Here is a 6000-nt window from a genome sequence, read left to right on the forward strand (position 1 = left end):
ATTTTAATGGAAACCCTCTGGAAGCTGTAAATCTTTGCTGTTCCCTTCTGCATCCTCTCCCTCATTTCCATCACAATATCACTCCTGAGGGACAAGAAACTGAAGCGTGAGCCTGGTGGAGCAGATTGGTAGGACACTGGGGAGAGAAAAAGGTGGGGTGGGGGAGGGGAACAGAGTTAGGACTGTTTGTCTTAGGGAAGCATCTGCTGGGGGACCAGTTGATGGTGGTCACCTGGGCCCTTAGGGCTCTGGAGAGGGGGAGGGGCAGTACAGCTTGGGCCACCTGCAGGGTAGAGGGAAGAGGACTATGTGGCAGAGAGGTTTCTGGGAGCAGCAGATGGGCTGCTGATTCCACCTTGGGCTTCTCTGTTCACTCCACTTCTCTGTTCATTTACACTCCATGTAAGCTTCATATCACAGACTTCTGGTATCCATGGGGCTAAGCTACACCTTTGCCTATAGCTTCCTGCTCTTGCAGATAAGCAGGTAAAGGGGCAGTTTCTTGGGCTAGGAAGAGCTTAGGTTACCAACCTAGGTTCAAATGCTGACAACATCATATGCATATAGATGGTAGTAACTCCCCAAACAGCTGGAGATAAAGGCTTACATATCAGTTTTATAGGGAAGGGGGTGTTTTAGGGCTTCAAAGGATGGGAGGTTCTTATGAGGCTGTTGACAGAATTTTTTTAAGAATGTACAAGGAGAAAAACTCCTTGAGAGAGACCCTCCTTCCATAGAGGGTTAGTGACAGGTGCTTTATTTAGATAAAGGAAATTAACATAGGATTTCTTTCTGCATGTGCTGCAGATCAAATGTTTTCACTTTCAAATAATATTTAGACAAACTTTAATTTAATTTTACTAGTTTAATTTTGCAGTACTGGAGATTGAACCTAAGGGTGTTCTAACCCTGGAGCTACACCCCAGCATCCCAGTCCTTTTTTTTTTTTTTTTTCATTTCCCAGGTTGGTTCAAGCTTTGATTCTCCTGCCTCAGCTGCACGAGTAGCTGGGATTACAGGCATGCATTTCCATGCTATGCAAGTGTTTTGTTTTTGATTTTTGAAGTCCCTTCACTGCCATTTCCTCCATATTCTATCACAGCACAGCATGAAGTGCTGGACACACCCATGGGCACAATGCTCCCAATGAGTTCGCTCAAATCCTCCAGGAAGCTTCCCTGGATTAATCCCCAAAGGGTCCCCATCAGAAATGTGGCTTCTGCCCCTTCTCTTAGAATTTTGGACTGTAGCTTTCCTGAGAAGGTACAGTTTTTCTTCCTCCTTATGTTGCCCCTCAAGTGACCAGCAAAGGCTCTATTCTCAGCAGAGAGGATGATCCTGGAGACTAAACCTTTCCCATAGAAGTGACCACATTTCAGTGGTATTGCATCAAACCCCTGAAAATTTCTCATGACTGAAGAAGTAAGGACATTGACAACAAGAAAGCATTGTCTACAAACACTATAGTTGCCAGGCGCGGTGTAGCAGGAGGACCGCGAGTTCAAAGCCAGTCTCAACAATGCCAAGGCACTAAGCAACTCAGTGAGACCCTGTCTCTAAATAAAATACAAAATAGGCCTGGAAATGTGGCTCAGTGGTCGAGTGCCCCCGAGTTCAACCCCTCGTAGCCGTCCTCCAATACATAAGAAAGATAAAAACACTACAGTGTATGCACTTAAAATCGACCCTTTGATCTTTCACCAAATCCTGAATTAATCCAGGCAGAAAGACCTCCTCTCTGCCTGCCAGTCCTTTGCAGGCTGCAGTCTGGGCGAGGTATGAGGAACGGCGAGAAAAGTACCAATTTTCGAATCCAGTCACTACCCACTCTGAGGACAGTCAATGTTGTGGTGAGAAACCGAGACCCCTGACCCCTTAAGCCTCATTGACTTTTCAGTCGGTCTGGGTGGCACTCTTACTAGTCAGGTCGATGTCCTGATTCAGAAAGTCTGAGCGGTACATGACTGATTTGCAACACCCATTTTACTTTGAAAGAAGCTAAGTCTCAGATAGGTAATGTGGACTGTCCAAGGTCACACAGGCAAAATAGGCCTGCGACTGCGATCCTGATTTGAGTCTCAATCCAATGCTCTCCAGCTTCTGGTTTCGGCAATTGACCGTTGTCGGAGGGCTTAAGTTCAAGTCCTTCCCTCCCCGCGGCGGGTGCAGCCGGAGCTCGGGAGCTAGTCGGTGCACTGCGTTCCATAGGCGCCGGCCAGGGTGAACCTCCGCGGGAACTCCGATCGCTGGGCGAGGGCTTGGGAAGGAGCCCCGCGGAGGGCTAGGGGTAGTCGCGCCCCTTAGCTGTAGGGAGCCGGTGCGTCCCCAGCGTCTCCCGGGACAACCTCAGCGCTTCCCTCTACCAGCTCTGGGACGGTTGATTAGATTCGGAGGGAGGGGCCATGGCCCGCTAATGCAGGGGCCAATCGAAGTCCCGAGACGTCCTGTATGTAAATATGAGAGACAGGCGGACGCGGAGTTAGGAGGAGAGCAGGCTGGATTTGGGGTTGTCTGGCAGCCAATGGGAGCGTCTCTCTTTACTCCTCCCGGGGAGCCTGCAGGTGTGGCCGTGAGCGGTGCGGGCCGTAGAGCTCGGGCGAGACCGCGTAGAAAGATTCGCGGGTAAGAGCGCTCCCGAAGTCCGGTGCTGGCCCCAAACCGCGGCCTCTTAATGCCTCCCCACCACCGCAAACCTGACTCGACACGTCCCCTTACCCCATCTGAGACCCAGTTCCCAGGGCTGCCCTCTCACTCTCACAGCCCCTCAGCTCCGCAGCTCGTCTCTTCTCACCCCCTCCTGTTAACGCTCGCTTCCAGCTTCCCCCGATTTCCTAAACTCGGTGCCACCAGTGAACTGTCCCTTAGTTACAAGCGATCCCTGGGACTCCAACAGCCCTTCACCGCCTTCTTCACCATCGTGGGTCCTTCTTCCTTGGTTTTCTTCCTTGGCCTTCGCATTTTTCCTGCCTCCTTTCCTCCCTCTTTCCCTTCCACTTGTTATTTCTCACCCCTTCTGAGGGAATATTCTTCCAGGTTTGAGGAAATTTATTTCTGGGATTTAAATTCTAGGAAAAAAAAATATCACATTTGGGGTTGAAATGGGAAGGAGGCTAACGTTTATTAAGCACTGATATGCGCCAGGTGCTCCAGAAAGTTATTTAATATTTACACCAATCCTGCCATTACTTTAAAAAAAAAAAATTCTATGATATGGCACATATTTTGAACGAAGCTCTGCTTTAAGAGCAGTAGAAATGTTAACACAGTCTTTAGAGTGGTCTCATGATTTGACTGTTATCCTCATTTTATTTATGAGGAAACTGAGGTACAGAGCTGGAATCTGTTTTTGCTAATATTGTCTTGAATATTATGAAGAAAATGACTAGACATGAACCTAATCTGAAAATTACATCTTCCAATCTTGCAGAATTCCTAAATTTCTAGCAGAATAAAAGATGGCATCTGAGTTTGCAAGATTCTTTTCTTTCCCAGTGAATGTGGCCTGTGGTTTTCAGGACTTCTCATTGGCAGAGCCATTGAGCAATTTGATTCCCCATCCCTTTGTTGTTAGTTTATATTTTGCTAAAATTCCAAAGGTGGCTAAAAGGAAAAGCAAAGAGGCTGCAAAAGGCATCTTCTTTTATCCTGTCTGGATCAAAGCTCAAATACTCTGAATGAGAAGTTTTTAATCTCTTGTGGGTCCTATAAGCACAAAAAAGATAAGGAATGAAGAAAGGAAATAATAACTTGGCTCCCATGCCATATTGAGTCAGAAGGGCTAAGCTGAAAGCTAGATCCAGAGGTATCGCCTCTACATTCTTTTGTTCCCACTCCATTCAGCATTTTCCAAGAGCTGGTCACTGGAGGCTTCAGAGGGACCCTTCTAGTAGGGAAACAAGAGCCAAAACATGAAAGAAGGTGTGTGAAGGAAAACCTATTATTTGGGAAAAGAGGAGGAAGTTTCAGGCAGACAAAAGAGGAGAGTCCTTCAGTGCTATGCATATTCCTACAGACTGGAAGAAAAAGTCCAGACTATAAATGGAAGGAATGAAAGAATTTGGATAACCTTTAAAACAAGTTCCTCTATCATTCTTTCCTACCCCCATCCCCACCCCGTCTCTCTCCCAGGGCTGGGGATTGAACCCAGGGACATCCTACCACTGAGCTACATCTCCAGCTCTTTTTAATTTTTATTTTGAGACAAGGTCTTACTAAGTTGCTTAAGGTCTCCCTAAACTGCTGAGACTGGCCTTGAACTTGTGACCTGTCTTAGCATCCCAAGACACTGGGATTACAGGCATGCACTACTATCATGCTTCCTATCATTCTTATTTTAATCACCCACAAAATTATTCTTTCCTCCCACTAATGGACATCTGTATTCATTCAATTTTGACAAAAGAAAGCACTAAACATTTTCCCAGTGAAAAGAAGAGTAGTCAACATGTATAGTCCTTCAGAAGTGGAAACCAAACCTGGACTCCAAGTTTTTTCCAAATAACCTGTAGCGAGTTTGCCTCCAGCCATCCCAGTGCTCAATTCCTCCCCCTGGTGGCCAATAAAGAGTATTTTCATGCTCCCTAACTAGGAATGAAGTTGATAGCCTCTGGTTTGGAAGATCTCAAGATCAAATCCATACTTAAATGGAAGGAAACAACAGTGCTTTTTCACCATCTTAACTATCCTATTTGGAAAGGTGAACTGAATGTCTCTTGCATCATTAAGAAAAATTGGGCCACCCTGGGAAATTTAGCAAGACCCTGCCACTGTAAGGGTCCGGCGAAGCGTCGGAGAAGGAGAGACCACACTGAGACTAGCTCCATGCAAGGGGGATTTATTAGGGATCCGTTCCAGCGCGCTGGGGCTCCGTGCTCACTCAAGAAGGGAGAGCAGCCCAGAGCCCAGAGCAGAGGTCAAGCAGAGCTTAAGTACACTTTTTGGAGAGGGTGGGGGGCTTTGCATACATCAGAACAAATCATCATGAGGCGCGGGAAAATTGAACAACAACTCTGATACATGATTAGTCCATTCATTGGCGGGAACAGGCTGGGCAGGGGTGATTGGTCACTTCTAAACTGGGTACACATTCAAACTGATTGGTTCCGGCCCTGTGACAAACTGCACAGGGCCCTAGGCTGAATGGCCAGTAGGGCGTTGTCTTAACTATCTCAGGAATCTGGGTGTAACAGAGGAACTTAATAATACCTAATCTTTTACATTTTAATTCAAGCTTTCCAGCTTAGAAACTTTACCCTTTCACCACAAAATAAAAAAAAGAAGAGATGGTTGATATAGGCTAGGGGTAGAGCACCCCTAGGGTTCAATTCCCAGTACCAAAGGGACACAGTGGGGAAAGAAAGTAAAACAAAAGAGAACAACTGAACATGCTATTTACTGTGTTTTGTTTGTTGCATTGGTAGCAAAGCTCTTAGTCTTCTTTTTCAAACTCTCCAAACTACTTAGTCCACTTTGCCTGCTGTCCTTGCGCAATTTTTTTTTTTTAAACCAGGGATTAAACCGAGGGTTGCTTAACCACTGAGCCACATCCCCAGTCCCTGGCCCTCCTTATTTTTTTGAGACAGGTTCTGGCTAAATTGCTTAGGATCTCACTAGGTTGCTAAGGCTGGCTTTGCGCTCACAGTCCTCCTGCCTCAGCCTCCTGAACCACTGGAATTACAGGAATGTGCCATCATACCCAGAAGTGTTCTGGCACAATGCAAGATAATTAGGCAGGGCGGGAAGCAGAGGTTTTGGTCCTGGCTCCAATGACTTGCCCTCGAGCTCTATGCACATCCCCTTTCCTAGAGTCCAGACCAGTGGCAGTACTGGGGAGGTGGGAGAAATTTCAAAACCTCCTCTAAAAAGTAAATAGACATTCTTCAAAGTCCCTCCAAAAGCTAATATTCAGGAATTCCATAATATCTGAAAATTGTTCTAATTACACCCCTAATAAGAGTCCTGGTATAATGTGCATATTGGTGAAAAGAAGGGAAAGAGTGA

Source organism: Spermophilus citellus (genome assembly GCF_964194105.1).
Source record: "Spermophilus citellus genome assembly, chromosome: 17".
NCBI classification, from domain to species: Eukaryota; Metazoa; Chordata; class Mammalia; order Rodentia; family Sciuridae; genus Spermophilus; species Spermophilus citellus.